The following is a 20,682-nucleotide window of genomic DNA, read 5'->3' as shown; positions in this document are numbered from 1 at the left end:
CTGTATGGCCAACCAATGACAAGATATTGAGACTACGCAATATTTAAAATCTGTCAACTTTGAAAACTGGTCAAAAACAGCATTCATGACTCCATCGATAATCCCTAGATGGATTTGACATTTTGGCATCAACACGACAGTTTAGCAGTGCTCTAGAGACTGTGTTGCATTGCTTGGGGTAGAAAATCAATTTTTAAAAAGGCCTTTAAATTAAGTCTTAAAATTCTTAGTTTCGGGAGATTACCAGAGCTGGAAGTCGACTCGAATTTCATATAGAATCAACTCTAGTCAACTTTTCCATACAAAATACATTTCCATACACCCTATTTCAAGCTCTGTGTGCTACAAAAGATAAGTGTTTCAAAATGGACCGTATTGCATGTTATCGGAATTGCAACATTTGACATTTTAATTTAAATTATGCATAAAAAAGGAAACAGTCATACTAAAAAAGGTATTTTTAAAGATGCATGATCCAAATTCGGTAACTCTGAACTGCTTTGATGGAAATAATCACACAAAAAGCACTTGGAGTGTAAATAGCCAAAAATCCGGCCCTAGGTCAATTTGACTCTGGCCTGAGGTTGTAGTTCATCTTGAAATTTAGTCTGTAGATTGAGTCATGCTGACTAAAACCCCATTTTTGACCATTTCTTCAATGTATGCCTTCCGAGTCAATCACATTATTAGTAATTTTGAGAATTTTCGATCATTTTTGACCAACTCCTTACTCATCCCTTCACTGATTGCTCATCATTCGAGAACGACACCCAAAATTCGGAATTTCTTCATTTTATTGCCCAATAATATCTCGATCCTTGATAAGAACCCTACAGATACATTTCATAAGCAGCAATATAAAAGCTATTATTAAATTAAAAATTATGTCACGGTTCTGGTTTCCTTTTATGACCAGAATAAGAGAGAAGTAAAAAAGAATCTCGACACTCGTTTTACTGCTCGCAATTCCACCATCTGCTTGCTGATTCTCTTTGCAAATTCCATATAGGAATTAAAGCATGTGGATGTCAGATGAAAAACCTACTCGATATTAATTCCTACACATGATGTTAAATTGAAAAATCGTGTGTTTTTAATTTTTGAATGTTATTCATCATCTGATTTGATTCGGTAGTGCTGAAAAATTTGTTACTTCTCTTCCTTTTCATCTCCGTCTTTATTATTGTTATTTCTCTTCTTTGCTGATCGTCTGCTTCTTGAGAAAAATTAGTACTGGTTGTGTCAGGGGATTTTTAAACACTTGAATTAAAATTGCTCATCTTCTTCTTCTTGCTGACCATCCGAAAAATGATTAAAGTGTGACTAACATCATCAAAAGACGCAGATTTCTTCAAAAAAACAGAATTGCTGCTTTTGAAGAAAAATTCAGCATTTTTTTGAATTATCATCGAGAGCTTAATTATGGTCTTAATTCAAGAAGTGAAATCAAAAGGTGATTAATTGCGGCGAGGAAATTTCACATCATCATTTTTTGGCTGAGAGTTTTTAACACTTTCAAATATTCTGATCAAGGTCATGTCTCTTGTGTCTATTTTTCATATCTACTAAAACTTGATTTTTTCTGTGTAAAAATGAAAAAGAATTTATGATTGCAAATCATATAGAAAAAAATATACTAATTTAAAATTCAAAGTGTACGGGATATTGTGAATGGTCGTGCCGAGAAGCATATGATGTTTTCTGGCTTTTGGCTGCATTTTGTGTTTGGAAATTGATTAAATTTCATAATATTTTGAAAATTTTTCAATTTTTCTTACATAGTGCGCCTTAATGGAAAATTCTCCAAAAATCAACTCAAATTGCCATTTTATTAGATTCGTATTGACATTAGGTCAGCCTAGATTATAAAAATATAGACCATCAGCCATTAAACCCCAGTCTCTGCCCTATTTCTCCAGGATACCCTCATAAACCTCCCCAAGACATACTCACTCCTCGACTTCATATCCACAAATTTATGTCAACTCCATCTTAACAAACAAAAACCTCATAAAGTTCAATTAGTAATTCCATCAACTCTTATTTCCCATCTTTTGGCGGCAACAATGTCACTATTGCTAATTGTTTTAAAACACATCACACATTGACCACTAAGTTTAAAAAATCCAAAATAAAACATGAAATTATGTGTTTACTTAAGGTTATCTCGGTGATTTTTTGGCGTCTTCATGGTGTCTGGAAGGTAAATTATCATTGAGCTTTGTGAGTCACATTCTGAAAGAATTTAGGAAAGTTCCTTCATTGAGTTGGGTTAGTTAAGCTTTAAGATTTCTTGAAATTAAAATTGATTGACAAACTCTCATATGACAGTCACTTGGACGCCATATGACAGTCACTTGGACGCCATATGACAGTCACTTGGACGTCAAAAGACAGTCGCCTGGACGCCATATGACAGTCGCTTGGACGTCTTATGACAGTCGCTTGGACGTCATTAGACAGTCACTTGAACGCTATATGACAGTTGCTTAGACGTCATGTGACAGTTGCTTCGATGCCGCATGGCAATTACTTGGACGTCACATGGCAGTCACTTGGATACAACATGCTAATCACTTGACTGCCATGAATAACTTGTGCCGATCAGGTAAGCCATTTCCTCCTAAATAAAACAAGAAGGTAGGCAAGAGAACCGAGACATCAACTCAATAGTGCTTCAACCGCTACTCGGGACTCATTTAGAACAAGTTTCCATGAATATTTTAAATGCAATAAAATCTTACAACTTCCAATTATTTACGATTCAAGATAAAAAAATTTGCAATTTAATTTAGCGACTCCATCAAAACGTCTATAAGTCTAAATTACCGCAAAACATTAATTTGCATATTTCATTTCGCATTCTTTAACTCGTAAAAATAATAATCTTGATATTGTGTGTGACATAAAGAGCAATGACATCATCAAAGCATTGACATCAGCACAATGTAAATATTTTTGCGAGGCATGATGATGACGGAGACAATTACTTATGGTTTCTACTTCCTTTCAATATAATCGCATTAAGAAGCCTACCTTCATGATGTTCTGGTCATAAATCTACAGACTTTTGTGGTAGAAGTCAAATTACTATGATCAATCATAAAGTGTGAAAAAAAAGAGAAACCAAACAAAAGGGAAATTTACGGATAATTTAGCTAACCTTGAATTAATGCAAATATAGTGAAGATGAGTGTCAAAAATTTTATGGCTGGATTGAATTTACGACTGATTTTGAAGATACTAAATTGGACATGAATCATGAAATATGTTGATTTTGCAATTAATGTGTACAAAAGTTGACATTTGAATGTTTAGAGCAGTTGTGTGAGCGACACATGTGTGACATTTTTGGTGAGCACCTGTGTGCTGCGACATTGTGTGCCACATTTGTGAACCTGAGCAACACTGTGCAACATTTGTGGTGGGCAACACCGACAGATGCCACATTTGTGGTGAGCAACCTGTGTGCCGCACATACTAGTGTGGTTTGTGAGAGCAAACAATGTGTCGCAACACACTAGTTTGCAACATTTGTGGTGGGCAACATGTGTGCCGCGACACACTAGTGTACCACATTGGTCATCGAAGCTTACCACAATGCAAATGTTGCCCACAACTGTCTTAGTCCGTCTAATTTATGGATGAACCTATAATCTTTTGTGGATTTTGTGTCAAGAGCGGTTTTGCAGTCATGACTTAAAATTAGCGATGATGTCAATAGCTTTTAATGTCAACTGAATGAAACGGTAAAATGAAAAAAAAAAAAGTGTTAAAGGATGATGCGGCTGCAGGATGTATTCAAGTCTGCAAAGAATATAATCAATATTTCATGTCTTTTTATCCATAAATTGACAGTCTAAATATATTTAGATGCTGTTTTATAGCCAGCAAAAAATGATTCAGAATCTGTTAAGTTAAGACCACGTGACTGTTCAAATTCTCAATTCCATAAAAGTTCTATACTAAAAATGTTAAACAGCATGATTTTGACATGACCTCTCACATAAATATGCACAGTTTTGAAATGGTAAAAAATAAAAACAATTAATAAGTACAAGAATTTATAGAACCTCCCTCTCACTTTGCTACAAGGCGTGGGTATTCTGAAAATATTATGTGGAATACAGGAGTGTAGACATTAGTTAGAACAATATTGAATGATATTTTGTAGTTATGAGAAAATTGTGGATATTTTGAAGATGAGGAACACAAAATTTGTGCAAGAACTAAGATTATGACGTTGGTAGGAGATGTTAATAGGGCATTGGGGATTCCCGATGTCTTGAGTGTAACAAAGTCTCGAAATAGAAATGAGACAGGGATTGAGTAAACTCTGGGATCAAGACAATTTCAAATTATTCCAATTCCATCAATTAAGGAACCAATTTATCGAGATCAAGGAGAAATCAAGACAATCCTGAGATAGTAGTCCCGTCTTGAGAACTAATACCAGGGACTAGCCTGTATCGTATTATATTATAAGCACTAAAATCTTTTGACACGAGATTGAATTGGAGATACATGATCAATATTCAGGAGTCGTACCCAAATTGGATATCAGACTCGTCAAAACTGAAATCAGCTTCAACAGCTGCCTGAGATATAGACATATTCGGATGATAACAAGATTTGGGTCACAAACCTCCTCTAATGTTGACTCCTTACTTGACCTAAGTTTTGAGACTTTAAGCTTCAATGTCTTATAAATCTGCATTCCCAAAAAAGTGTCCCCACCTTGACATAGTCCATATTTCAATTAAATTCCACCAGTTTATACTGCAAATAAAAAACAAAACCCGAACAATTAGTAAGCCGCTAATTTTTTTTAATTGATTATCAGCTTCATTATTTTTTTCATTTGAATTTTTTTTTTACCTAAAACAAATCGAGATAATTACTTTTAATAAATAGATTTATTGCGTGAATAATACGTAATCTGGTTTTTTAAGAAAAAATTGTGTCATATATTTTTTGTGTTAAATGGATTTCGTCGATTTGCCTATAAATGGGATTGTACATAATGTTGTTTATTTGAAAAATTAATTTCAACATTTACAGTTTAAATCTGGGGTGGACAATCTGTTTTGTGGCAATAGAGAGCTTGGTGGTTGGCCGCGATTGGAATGGCACGTGACAAAAATCAAGCAGGGCAATTTTGGTGACACACTAGTGCAGTAAGGAGCAATCTGTGTGCCGCGACACATTTGTGTGATCTTAAAATTTTGGGAAATGCCATGAATCTTAAGCCATATTCCAATATTCCTATGTGCGCGGCATACTAGTGTTGCACTAGTGTTGCACCTTATACTAAACGTATAAGGCATTTGAGTAAATGAAAAGATCCATCACTGCACTTGTTTGCACCGCGTCACACAGGTTGCCCACCACTGCCTTAAATAGCCAGATTGTTAATTAAATTTTCAAAAAATGCTCAATTTAAATTTTGAAAATTTATATTATGTAGGTTTAAAATGCAAACTATAAACATGTGTATTTCCTAGGTGCTTGAATGATAATAACGTAGAATGTTTACAAAATAAGATAGAAAAAGGCCACTAATGTATGCACGCTAATTGACGACTTAATGTCTTATGATTGTTAACCCAAAGGGGGGATTTATAGCGATCATGTATAATAATTTGAGAAATATGAAAATTTTTTTATTTTACAAAGAAATTATCGTAAATGTCAAATGAGGAGTCATTAACAGAACTTTAATTAGGAATTATGATCACAATATGGCAATATTTAATCTTATTAAGAGCTTCACAATCAGAATTATGGTTACGATTATTGAATTCCCTTGTTGAAGTTATCGGCGTCGTAAAATAAGCAGTGATTCTCCTGACTTTCATGATCGACTGGATCTATCAAAGAATTATGGACAACATTTATCACTTTCATTATCGCACATCATGCAAATGACGAATATAAAACCTGGCTATTATTGCAATTTTTTTATTTATGCAAAATAGTCAATCTTATTGATTAATGAAGATTGATGCGGCATTTTTTTATATGCTGTAATGAATTAGGAATTATATTACCGACCCTAGACGATTTTTTATGCTATTTATTCAAAGTCGTTAATAGCATTTAGGTTAGTACTAATTGATTATTTATGAGCGGTAAAATTAATTCATACATAAAAGTTAATTTAATTAATATGGAAATCTTTAAGTATTATGAAAGAAGCTTAACAGAAATTTTGAGGCTTGAGGCAATGCCAATGAAGATTTTTATGTGATTTTTGCTGAATCTTTGTGAAATTTTTGTAAAATATCTGTGAAATTTTAGTAAAATACCTTAACTGTCCAAGTAAATGTCGGGAAAAGATTGGAACTAAGTGTTCCGAGACTAGCACTAATCGAATTTGAGCAAGGCACGTCAATCTGAAGAAACTTTTTTGACATCTATTTATCAGTAATATCATGCATATTGCTCATCAGAGCTCTAAGTTGACAACAATTTTATATGGAATCGAGCCTCAAAAGAACAATGTAATTATCAGGTAATGCTGCTACGTCACCAAATTGTCAGTGTGTACATTCGGATACATAATGACTTATTTTGGTCTTTTTTTATTACGATGAAAAATGGGATTTGATGCATCGTGCTGTTCAGCGAATCGACTCTAGTTGACTCTTCTATACAAAATCTTAGTCGACTTAAAATCTTACTCTCTGCTCTCAGTCAATTGACTACAATTTCTCATTTAAAATTTCAACATTAACTTTCATCTTTAATCCAAAGGTTACAAAACTTAAAAGTGATGGCGCTTCCATTGTAGTCCGGAATCCAAAAATGTGAATCCTGTGAAAGAGCTCTTTTGAACTTTTTCAGTCCGAACTACCAAAGTCCTACCAAATCTGCTTTGGTCCATTTCTTCCTATTTTGGTGTATCTAATGAGCAAACCTAGCCTTATATATCAAGCTTAACTGTATCTAAAGCTCAGACAGTCATCTAAAAACTGTGCAGTTCTTACTACTTTCATATCAAGGTCTAAAGTTCTCTTAAAGCAAATAACACCTCAAAATTCACACCAAAGTGGCACAAAAGCTAGTCATACTCAATTTTATGACAGCAAAATTATGACAAAAATCTCAATTTATTACAAAAATTCCACCTTCATTAAAATTTCTCAGAAAAAATTTCCAGCAATTTTTCCTGCGCAAAAAAAACAAAAAGTCACACTTAATCTCACAGAAATCATAATTTTTCCCATCGACACACCCGACTATAAAATCCATTAGCACTCACTGCCCAGAAAAAAAAAATTACAAAATGTCATGCAGAATGAAAAATTAATTCTACTTACGTTATGAAACACATTAATGACTGTATATATTCGTAAATCTTCATTATGCACCTCATAAGCATCTTTAAATAATGAGAAAATTTTTTTTGCAATTATCGGGTAATAAATAAGCACCTTAGAACAGTTTTCAATTAAAAAGCTCATAAAAATCATCTTCGCTATTTTTTTGCGGTTCTTTTAATAAGTAATTTTCGTTCTTTTATCTATTTTCATTCAAAATAAGCCTGACTAACCATCTGGAAATGAGATTTTTGTTGTTGTTGTTCAACACTTGAGTAAATCCAAAAAGTTCAATAATCCATAAATACATAATTGCTCAATATTTAGCTAAATTACACAACAATGTATTTTTGTGCAGAACAGATAACTCGGGTCAATAGTTTTTTAAAATGTATATTTCAGTGGTTGGCAAACTGTAACTTTGGAATGGCATGAACCATATGACATGTGTGATTTTAGTTGTTCATTGCCTGCTAGGAATGCCCCGACTGAATCCACACATGACATACGGTTCAAGACAGTCGGGGCTTCCCTAGCAGGGGGAGGCAGCTCTGAATAGCAGCTTAAGCTGAAAGCACGCTTGTTAGCATGCTCAACTTACTTACTTACTTGCGTACTGAGTCCATGCTCTGACTCGGAGCGTAGGTTGCTAAAAAAGGCTTTCCATTTGACTGCATTGCTGGCCGAACCAGAAAGCTTGTACAAATTCTTAATTTTAGCATCTAACCGGCATTCCTTCATAACCGTCCTACGTCATGTTGTTTTTGGAGCTTCAAGACGCCTTTTTCCGTCAAGATTCCATTCAAAAGCGTTATAACAAGCTAGAGTCTCTCCCCCAGCTACAACATTATTCCGTTTTCGAAGTAGCCATTGGTGCCTTCGATGACAATATGCTCAACTAGTACATTTAACTCGAGCTAGCTCTTGAGAGCATACTCATTGCCTATTATTCCCTATCAGATTAAGAGACCGATTTTAGATACCGAATTGATATTTCTGTACCATTAAAGCATACTCTTTGTCTATTAAGAAGTGATTACCACTAAGGTTGCCCACCACTGATCTATTTCCCAACAACAACAACCTAAAAGAAGATTATGCATCTGTCAGTGATTAAAAAAAGCTTAAAATGTTGCCATTCATTCACAACACAGAACAAAAATTTTGCAAACAGATTTATGGCTTATGATGGCTAATGACATCTGGCTTAATTTTTCTTTATGCTGAGTGAATGCTTTCATTGTTACAGATTTGTATTTTAATAAATATTGCTATTCATGTTGAGATTAGTCTCATAAATGAAGGCTGCTTTTTGGAAGCTGCTGGGGATTTGGAGGAGATTATTTGATTGTGAAATGTTTTCAAGGTAAATGGAGATGAGAGATGAGTTGGAGATGGACAGTGTTTATGAGTGCTGAGAGTTTAAGCCGTTGAAGCTTGTAGACTTTCTGGTCTATAATACTATGACAAACTCTAGTGACAAGTCACAAACGAATACTCACACGACATGTGGTTCAAGACATTTTAGCGGCACAATAGGGTGCCGCAGGGTCCAGTTTGGACACCATGGTCTTGTTGATGTTTGGTTCTAACGAAATTTTGTTCACTTGAGACTGACTAGACACTGTTCCAGCCTCAGTGTTATCTAAACTAACTCAGTGTTCATTACAATACATTGACAAACTTATATAAAGTTTCAATCCACATAACTTCTAATGACCTTATTCAATTCAAAATCTAAATCACCCAATCAATTCGAAAAATACCCATATAATTCAGAAGTAATAGATCCAGTTACCAACAAAACCAAAAGTATCGATCACTTCTGTCACAATATTATAGCCATAAATTGATAAAATCTGACCATATTTCAAAATACCGCAAGATTTAATCTAAATTGCCTTCTGGTCAAGTCAAATGACAGTTTAGTCGGCAATTAATATTTGGCATTTAAACTTAGGTATGGCAGTGACTATTTATACCTCATATCATCTCCAATCTCGTTAAATTGAGGCTTCTTAATTGGTACGCAAAGCACATCAAATAGCAATTTCAAGGAAAGCGAAGAAGTTTTGAGGACATAAAAAATAGCGAAGCTTCAAAGTCATAAAAAAACCAAATAAATCAGACTATCAAGACCAGAGGTCAATTACGCTACCACTTAGCATTCTATCGCCATTTAAATCTCACACTACTGCCATACATTATGGACGTTTTTGGAATATTTTTCGCGTACACAAAAAGAATCATTTTACCTTGTAATTCCGTTTTGTTGATTTTATTTCGGCTATTGTAGACTTTGGTGGTTTAGCCTTGGTGCTAGAAATGCAAAACTTTGAATGCGGATTCTTTGTTATTTCCGAATTCATTGATGGATGCAAATTCAAAAATTCTTTTGATGATTTGCCGCTTGCTGAGGTTAAATTTGTTTTATAAAGCGTAAACTGAATCATATTAAACCCGAGTAGCACAGGTGAAGAAGGCATGAAAAAGTCATTTTGGACAGCCAAATCCCTAGCACGCAGAGAACGTTGTTTGGTACTGCAGTGGTCTTTGCGAACGATAAAAGTATGCAGCTTGCCTCTTAGGGTATGACAGGGCTTGGAGTCTAAAGGTATGTTGTGCAATACATGCAGCCAGTTGCAATGGCTGTTTTGGTTTCAAGGTTTTCATGATCGATTCCGTTAACCGGTTTAACTGTAGCAAATGAAGAAAACTTTACAGACATGTTTGGATGTCTTAGCTGGCAAACCCATCTCTTGGTAACTCTGGAAACTAACTCCGATCCAGATTCTTCTTCATTTTGTGACGCTCGGGCAACCAGTCTCGTGACGGAGCCTTCTTTGTTTGTATTACTCGGGTATCCAGCTCTGTGGCAGAGTCATTTGTTTCAACCGTGCAACCAGCTCCGTGGCTGAACGTTCTTCTGTTGTGTTGCTCGGGCAGCCATCCTCGTGACGGAGCCTTCTTCGTTTGTGTCGTTCGGGTAGCTAGCTCCGTGGCAGATCCATCCTCATTTGTGTTGCTCAGATAGCCAATTCCGTACCGGACTCTTCTTCATTTATGCTACTCGGGCAATAACAATCTTAATGTATTTAAAAATTCCCATTTTCATGAGAATCGTAAACACAGACGAGAAGAAGTAACTTTTATTGTTATACAAGAAGCCAAAAAAACTTATATTTTGCTGCTGTGAGCATCATCAAGTGCTTACCAATGAGTATATGTATTTTTCTTTAAAGCAATTCCATAAATAGACAGCAACGAACAATGAATAATTTTGGTCAGTATGCTGTTTATTTCATTCACAATAAAAAATCTAAATGAGGTGCTAAGCAGCTACTTTGTGATTTTTTTGCATTGAAATTGCTTCCCATCCTTCAAAAAATAATTAAAAATTTTACAATTTTGTTGTATTTCTCATCTTGTTACAAAGGTTATTAAGATTGGGATTATTACGAAATTGCAGCGCCAATCAAACAGAATAGAAATGAAGACAAGACAATTGAATGACCACGTTTTGGCCTAGAAGTAAACAATTCAGTTCAAAAAATGCGAGATAGATATAGACGTAGAATTTCATCATTATATTTATGACCTTTCCTACTGAATAATGAATGGATAGGAGCATTTATAGTATAATTTAGTGCACTGATTAGTTTGTTTTGAAGATATAGGGCTGATGTGAAAGGGAATTAAGAGTTGAAAGATGTATTTTAGTGAGTCATGGATTGTTGTTTGAAGATATTGCAGATGATTGAGGCTATTACTTAGTAATTGGAGTATTTACTTCTTTAACATTGAAATGCAGTGAATAAATATGAATAATTGGCAATGAAACTATGATGAATATTCCGAGCGACTCAAATAGAGTTGGTGGGACTCCATTGTTGAGGTGCATCAAGTTAAGTTTAGATTCCGTAGGGACTCATAGTTCTAATGCGAATTAATGGGCTTAAATGTCGGATTCTCAAGAACTTGCTCACTGCTGGTTCTATCGCTGGCTTTTAACTTCCAATTACCAATATCAAGTACAATTCTGTTTCTATCAATGTCCTCCTTCCAATAGTTCTTTAGTCGTCCTCGTGAACTTTATCCATTTTCAAGTCGAATTTAAATCCAAGTCAGTTCGATGGTCTTCGATATCGAAGCCTGTTAACTAAGACCAGTCCTATAATATCATCCTGCATGAATTAGGACTCCAAATTGATTTAATTTGCATTCATTTGCTTGCTTTTTGTCACATGATATAGGAACTCACTTTAGATTTACTAACTTATTTCCTTGGCTTGGGAAACTTACCATATAAATGCTGGAAATAATAAAAATGATGTTTAAAACTATAAAATGCTGATTAATTTAGTCCAATTTTAGAAACCAGATCGTCAATAAAATCTATGTTGATTTCCAAATCCAGAGCTACCTCAGACTAAATTGTCATCATAATATATCTTAAAAATCACTCAAAAATGTCAATGACACTCAAAATACCTTTTATCCATCTCAAAGTCCCCAACATCACGAGATTAACTAAAAATTAATCGTAAATCTGTAAATGGTCAGTATAATCAGAATTAATTTATACAAAAAAAGCCAATAAGTCCAATTAAGTCGACTATAAAAAAATCATCGTCGGATGTCTCGGATGCACTTAAGCATGTCTTTTTTGTTACGTGTGTTATCTGACTTCCTACTTTAGAGACATTCATAGACTACTGAATAAGTAAGATGAAATACCAGTGAAATGTATACATCCATACATCATTATAACAAATCACATATTCTCATCATCATCAACATTTCGAGAAGTAATAACAACAATAGTTAAAGCTGAAAAAAGCAATCAAATAAACAGTCAGGCAGAAAGTCAAACTATCTAATCAAAGTGCATCGGTAGATAGAAAAAAGTGAACTAATGGAGTTTGAAAATTAACGATAATGAACTACTGTCGGTAGTTGGATAGAAAAGATGCATGTTCATCATGAGAATATGACCCTTACACGATACAAACGTGAAAGTTGTGAAATTCTTCATTAAACTAATTGTGACTTGACTTAGGGGACTATAAGTAAATGATGTCAATTGACTTGATTGAATGTGAGGTTTGAGTGACTTTGCCTTTTTGCAAGGTAATTAGAATAGTCGATAGAGTTGCAGCTCAGTGACTTATCGAGTCCCGAGTTGACAAAAATACGTTAAAACTCCAATTGATGACTAACAGTAATTTTGTCCACTAAGCTGTAGAATAGGTTGTGATCAGTTGAACTTAGGTCTTGAACTGACTTGACATAAGGAAGGCACACGGCAAATTAAAGGCTGAAAACTCGATCCTAGGTCACCATGACTCTAGCTCCAGACCTGATTCAATGAAATCCGACTCTAGGCCAGAGTCATGCTGACCTTGAGCTGAATTTTCAGCTTCTTCTTCGCTGTATGCTTTCCGGCTCATTTGTAGAATTTACCATAAAATGTCAAGTTTATAACTAAACACTCGGTTGCCTTTTTGCAGCTTGTTCCACTTGGGCTGACCCTATTTACTGTAACATTATCCAAATCGGCACTTTATAGTAACTAAGGAGTTAATGCTTCATTTTATTGACGACAAAACGTCAATACTAAGGTAAAAAGAACCTAACAGTCCATTATGAGTGCAATAAAATGAGATTTTGCTGATTCACGTCGTTGGAGTGTACCTTTCTTCCTATTTGAGTCTCTGTGAGCCAATTTGTGACCCTTTGAACCCTTTTGAACCACTTTTTGTCCCTTTGAGTCTCTTTTAACCTCTTTGAGTCTCTTTGAGCACCTTTGTTTCTCTTTGAGCACCATTGGGTCTCTTCAAATACCTTTAAGCCCCTATGAGCATCTATGAGCCCCTTTAAGTTAAATAACAGTCCAACATACAATACAAAACTCTCAATTTTCAATTTACATCGTTTATTAACATCCCCACAGAGAAATGAATGAGCTTTTAGCACCATAACAGTTTGAGCGCATTCTATAAACGTTTACAAAAAATCCATAAAACTTTAATCATCTCTTGACTGATTTTTTGTAATTTATTTTATTTGTTCCTTTCACAAAACTCATTTTTACCTGAATAACCCCGAAAAAATGAATTTTTGGAGTTAAATTAATCGATGATTTTTATCAACTTTTTATGTTCAATATGTTATTTTCTCATGCGTGATTTCCATTAGCACAGTTTCATTGTTGATAGTTTGTTTATGTATTTATCATGAAGCTTATTAAGAGTTTTGTGTCTGTAAAAATGACAAAAGGTTCATTAATCATGATGTATGAAGAGGTGAAACAAATTGTGTAGTTTGAGATTTTTTGATTGATTTTTTTTGTGATTGTAGGGTTTTAAAATTGGAAAGGATGCAATGGAGTTATGATTGAATTTTGTTGGATCTCAATGTATTTTCTACAGTATTGCCTTAAATCCAGACCATATTTTAAATATTTGTGTCCTGAATAGCACAAATCGGTTAATCAGTTCCGATACCAGTTGGACATGATTCTGAGTTAGTTTCGGATTTGCATCATGCTAGTTTCGGATGCCAGAATCACAGGCCTGTTTATCTTATGCTTTCTTTGTTCATATTGATTTCTGGAATGGTCTTTTGTAAGCCTTACCATCTCTAGTCTTGTGGAGCTGCTCACAAGACTTCGGCTTCCCCAATTCCCAATGCCAGAATCACACTGCTCAGGAAAAATGGATTAATGGATCCAAAACCCGGTCCCAGGACATTCTGAGTTAGTATCGGTTTCAGATCGGATTCCAAAGTCATGGTCGGTTAAGATATCAAAAATCCGGTCCCATGACGACATGGTTCTGTTTTGGTATAGAATTTGGTTTAAATCAGGCATCATGACAGATCTAGTCAGTCTAGAGCTGGATTTTGAATCGAGTAATCGTCTTGTACCATTCGAGAATATCATTTACTTATGTATATCCTCATGAATCTATAAAATCTAATTATTATCGCTGGATATCACAGATTTTCCAATTAAAAATCCCAAACATTTTCTCATCCACATCTCTTAAGCCTTCCCAAAAAATAAGATATCCAAGTTCAAATGTAACTGTTGTCAATTAAATAAAAATAAATAATCTTTTTTCTATTCTCACGGGATTGCAATACAAAATTAATTCATTGGTGAAGCTGTAAAGCAATAGGTCGATCTAATAAATAACTCATTCAACAACATATGGACGATGAAGAAATGAAAATTGTAATAAAATCGATAAAAGGGGAGAAAATATATAATGTAATATAAAAATTAATAGAGACTTCATTTGCGTGTTCTAAGAGGTGTTAAAAATATTTTATAACTAAATTAAATTAATTTCATAACATGAAAATATCCATGAGTGAATATAAATCAACGGTTGTGGATAAAAAAAAGGGAAGTGAGAGAAAATAAGAAATTATAAAAGGAATCGACCTTATCGAGTTACTTCAGCGCATTATTTAGTCACAGCAATAAGAAATGGGAAAATAAAAACAAATTAATTTGAAATCCAGCCAACAAGCCAGTCACCCACTCAGCCTGTTTACCTACTTGCCAGCCAGCCAGCCAATCAGGCAGCAACCCAGTCAACTAACTTGTCAGCCAGCCAATCAGACAGCCTGCTGCACCGCTAGCCAGTTAGCCAGCCACCAAACCAGCAGCCAATCTGCGAGACAGCTAGTCAGCCAGCGAGTCAATCAACCAACTATCGAACCAGCCTGTCACTAAGCCACCCAGCAACCTAGCCACATAGCCACCCAGCAACCTGGCCACCTAGCCACCCAGTTAATCAACCAGTCAGTCTGTTAGCCAATCAGTCAGTCAGTCAGTCAGTTAGTCAGCCAGTCTGCCAGTCAGAAAGTTAGTCAATAAGTCACCTAGCCATCCAATCTCTTAGCCACCCAATAACCCAGCCACCAATTCACCCAACCACCAAGTCACCTAGCCAGTTAGCCATCTAATCACCAATCAAGTCAGTCAGCCTAAGAAATTATATTATCAAGCTTTGTTTTTCTCAAATATCTGCTAAAAAGAGAAAATATTTCTCTATAGATTTGATTTAAATGCTCATTGCCTCATGATACAAAAAGTATAAATCTTGAATCGGTTCTTTTGAAATTAACTTACTGCAGTAATTAAAGAGAGAGAAAAAAGAGATCGAGGAGATATTTTAATGATTGTCATTGCTTATATAATATACACATCTTATCAATTCATTGATCGCAATCCATTTATCTACACGAAAACAATTTAAAAATGATTATTAACTTCCACCATCGGACGTAAATTTATTGAATTTCTTATAATTTCAACATTATTGTCGACAATCGACAAGACATTACAACCCACTTCTTTCATAAGACACAACATTCTATTTCCTTCTGTCGTGCGTACGCACAATTTACAATGAATACAGTTAAATGGACATTAGAATTGGTTGTGACAGCCATGTGCATGCTTTAACATTAAATTTCTGTCGTTAGTTTACTTTTATTTTAAGAATTAGTGCAACACGAACATTCAATATATTGTATGCAATCGTACGTGATGTATACATTTGATGTAATACATAAAAGAGAATTTTCATTCGCATTGAAATACTTCAACCAGCAATAACCACGATAGTAATTTTACAATAAATTTAAGACCGAACTGTGCATGGAGTATGTATGAGAGAGTTATGAGGGAATTATTGGGGACTGATGCTATCCCAAATGGCGATCAGTACCAAAATGACAGCTTGATGTTGGCTTGAATAGCACAAATCGGTTAATCGATCCTAAATGCAGCACCAGACCGGTATGACTATGGAGCATCAAATCGGTATCTGGAAAGAGACATTGTGCCATTCGGTAGGTTCCATACATAATCTGACCAACTTCCTCACTTACTTGCTTCATTGACCGTGCAAATCAATTGTGATCCTCACAATTTATGCTAGTTGTGCTTCCAATTTTGAGACTGAACTGGACCCAGGCTGAGAAACTCCGCGGTAGTATCGCGGTATCCATACAAATACCGCCAAATACCGCGATATTTCATATAAAAACCACCGATACCGCCTAGTTTCTCAGCCTGGAACTGAACCCGAGTGGGCAAATTGACAGAATGTCTCATGGTTGACTAATGACCAGTTTTATGGAACTTTCCGGAGAAAATGTCATTGGCCGAACGTAGCTCTAATTAGTAATTAGAAATTATGTCATGTTGACCAATCGGGGCTTATAATACCAAGCTTAATTCAGGAAATCAGTACATTTTCATCTAATGATTGAAAACCTTATCAGTAGGATATGTGCAGATTAAGGTGTAGTTCAGAATATAGTAGAAGATGCATCTTTAGCTTAGAATTGAGGTCAATGCATCACCCAATGTCATAGCAACAGACTGCGACTGATGCAACGTACTTACTTACTTCTTACTTCGCTGGTCGTACAGATCAGTTGTGATCCATGACTTCGCACAGGAGTCGCCTGAAGTTGGCTCTATCTCTGGCTACCAGTTGCTGATGCAACCTATTAAAGTTAAACATTCAAAAAACTCCAAACCCAAAGTCCTATACTACTCGGTCTTTTAATAAAAATAATATTGAGTAAGCCCGTTAACATGGCGATGTTCACATAAGATCCACATAAAGAAGCAACGAAAAAATAAATAAATTATGCAATTGCTTTTGAGTCTTAAACATAAAAAAAGTTTTTTTTTAATATTTTCTTCTTCATCTTTACTGTTGCTGTTGTTTTTACTCAATTGAATGAAAGTGAATTGCCGAAGCATACATACATCGTCTTATGTACAAATAATTTCACTTCATTATTTCGGTGAATGGCTACAATAAATTGCGCCTTAAATCCAATATAACAAGAAGTTTCAATTAATGTCTTTCTTGTGTACAATGTCTACTTACAATCTATAATGGTAGTAAAGCTACTGTAATGTTTGTATATATGGAATGATGTTAATATGAAATAAATCTTATGATGAATCCACTGGATTATAAAAAAGGTCTGAATGGATGAAAAATAATTTTCAATAGAACTCAACAGCACTCAACTGTCAATTCATAAGCAATTATGATTCTATTGACATCAATCATTATGAAAAATGAAGACATACCATGCCAATGTGCACATAAGCAATTAAATGTTGCTGTTGATGACTGTGTAGGTGTACAATATTACAATTAGTGTAATGTGACATCATTCATTAGACTTCTTATTGCTTTTAATCCACGACAGCTTATGGGAAATAAATATTGAATCTCAGATATACAATAAAATTATGCAAATTGACACAGCTTACGTTTATTCAGCTTTTATTTAAAGCTACAATTTTACTTCTAGTGATTTCATTGTAAAACTGTAGGAGGTAGAAGGAAATATATATAGTTTTATGAGGGTACTTTTATTGCACAAATGTATGACTATTTAACAATTTATTGCCATTTTATTTCTGAGTGATTATTTGGCATTAAAAGATTCTTATGACTTGTTATTGAATAATGCATGATATTGTGATATAAGAGATTGAGGAATTTTGATGCAGTGGAGTTTTTGGGATGATTTATAAGCTGAAGGTTGATGAAACTGTTCCGAGAGACACATAGAAGAAGAAGGAGTTCTTGTGGAGTCCATGCTGATTCAAAATGGACTCTGAACTCTATGTAGCTGTAAATTGGAGACTTGTGACACAAGGGTTTGAGATATTGACTTCTAATTCAAATGAATTAAGACAGACACCTAACTTAGGACTGCTGAATTACAACTTAGCATGAATCTTAAGTCAAATCGGATCTATGACGGTCACACAGTTGATTATTGTCAGTTGGATGTGTTTTACAGGTATGAGTTCTTATAAGATGATCGAGATCGACATATCCTGGAATTTTCTCGATGTCAAGAGCTTATCAAAGTCGCGACATTAAGAATCTTTCTAAAAAGTTCAATTCAAAGATTCTTGTATCTATCTCGATCACGATCAAGCTTCAAAGCCGTGAAAAAATTGCCCGAAAAGGGCTCGTGTGATGCCGATTCGTCGTTGAGTTTAGGATAAGATGCTAAATTGACGTCAACCAAGACAGCTCATATCTACCCAATTTTATGGCGAAAAATGCAGTTGTAGCTCAGGTCGAAGTCTAAACATTGGCAACTTATAATCGCAGGTTAATAGATCATTACACTCTCCTGTATAGATCTATACTGTACCAACTCTTCCTAGTAGCCTCAAATTTCATCAAAAAACTCCATATCCGTAATCTCAACCCAATAACTTAACATTTCAACCTCATTGATTGACTTATAGAAAATCACTCATATTGCACGCATATCAACTTCATGTGATTTCTCAAAATAATTTCAAAGAGCAATTGTCAAGATGACATTAATGAATTCAAAAAAAAACGGCACTTTACAATACAACCAATTCATGATTATCTCTATCAATTTTAAACATTTAATTTGATTCAAGTAAAACTTCAAAGAGCACTCGACACACGAGCGCAAAATTCCATAATGACTTTCTTTGAAAATTAGAACAAATTTTCACCTTTTTTTTTAATGCATAGTTTAAGCTTTTACCTTGTTCTCATTATAAAAAAGCAGCCGCGATAGACCCAATTTTCATTTCTACGTCACATCAATTATTCTAGAAGAAATTTTCAAGCTAAAACAGCGAAAATTTCAAAGAAACAGATTATTCCGATATCTACGTTGTATATAATTTTTATTTAGCGCATTCTCCTTACTGGAAGCTATTGTCCGCACTTTGTCCGCCTGTTTGTCTGTCCGTCTGTTTGTCCGCCTATTTGTCCGTCTGTTTGTCCGTCTGTTTGTCCGTCTGTTTGTCCGTCTGTTTGTCCGTCTGTTTGTCCGTCTATCTGTCAGCCTGTTTGTCTGTCTGTTTGTCCGCCTATTTGTCCGTCTGTTTGTCCGTCTGTTTGTCCGTCTGTTTGTCCGTCTGTTTGTCAGCCTGTTTGTCCGTCTATTTGTCCGTCTATCTGTCAGCCTGTTTGTCCGCCTATTTATCCGTCTATTTGTCCGTCTGTTTGTCCGTCTATTTGTCCGTCTATCTGTCAGCCTGTTTGTCCGTCTGTTTGTCCGTCTGTTTGTCCGTCTGTTTGTCCGTCTATCTGTCCGTCTGTTTGTCCGCCTATTTGTCCGTTTGTTTGTCCGCCTATTTGTCCGTCTGTTTGTCCGCCTATTTGTCCGTTTGTTTGTCCGTCTATTTGTCCGTCTATTTGTTCGTCTGTCTGTTTGTCCTGTTTGCGATGTTTAAGAAATGTGTCAATCATGACTTTTAATTCATCAAGCTGGTTCTGTACCCAGAAAATGCGCTTTCGTCGATCTCGAGTCACCACATCTATACTAGTTATTTCTTCTTTTAAACGACTAATTTGTTGCTATAAAAAAAATGAGAAGAGAGAATAAAAATGAGACTTGCTCTATGTTGTATGTAGTATAATAATATACATTTAATGTAAATGCAAAGTAGATTGAAAGCACAAGATAGATATATAAAAATATACTTTTACCAATTGTTATTAAATTCAAAAAAACTACTTTTTTTTCAGCTTCAATATTCTTCCTCGTTGAAAAACTAGTCGTTTAAAGTCGAGGATACTGTTAACTGAGAAGAAAGTTTTTATTTCTATTCCATATTTTTTGCCTACATCGAACTATTATTGATGATGATCACCATTCGGTTAAAGGAGAGTTAGTCACACAAAATTGGGTGTGGAATTTATGTTTATTTAATTAAATGATTAGATTGAAACTTGAAATTGATTTCGAGAGTTAATATATGGTTGTGGAGCATGTTATGGAGAGATTGGGTTAAGCTATTGAGTAGATTAGTCGGTTTTTTGATAGATGAGTATAGATAAATGGAGATCAATACTATGTTATTGTACACTAGAAAGCTATAAGGTGAACTATGGTTGCTATAATGAACTATGATGAGCTATGCAACTAGCTTGTTAAGGAGCTAAGTTGTCAAACTAAATTGTCAGATTTTGCTCGTTTTTTTGGGTTCGATTCCTATAAAATCTGGTTTATTCTATTGACAAGCTCGAACAGTACACGATGGTTCAAAAAATGAACCGGAAATATCCATCGTATTGCTATCAGGACAAGCTTATGTCTAATCGTCGACGCTCCAATGTAACAACATCCTAGTAGGATATACCGACGCCCTAGTGACGTACTAGCGTAACGCTCGAGCGACGTTAGTGCCCTGTCCGGAATGCAAAGATTTAATTAAGTTAGATTGAATCCTTAGATTGATTCCAACTAATGAGATAGAGTATTGGTTCCCAAATCTCCATTAGGGGTCGCCCTTCCCTCCTAG

The 20,682-nt window shown here is 35.0% G+C and overlaps 1 protein-coding gene across 1 annotated transcript in view; it reads left to right on the top strand.

Annotated features, from left to right (window-relative positions):
* The window catches only part of LOC139095276 (uncharacterized), a 31,533-nt gene that overhangs the window by 606 nt on the left and 10,245 nt on the right, over positions 1 to 20,682 (top strand). The gene's annotated exons all lie outside the window — the stretch shown is intronic.

This window comes from Chironomus tepperi, unplaced genomic scaffold, assembly GCF_022539635.2.
Source record: "Chironomus tepperi strain 1889 unplaced genomic scaffold, CSIRO-AGI_Ctep_v1 contig_364, whole genome shotgun sequence".
Classification (NCBI taxonomy): Eukaryota; Metazoa; Arthropoda; class Insecta; order Diptera; family Chironomidae; genus Chironomus; species Chironomus tepperi.
Note: the sequence above shows the minus strand (reverse complement) of the source record. Positions and strands in the feature narration are given on the sequence as shown.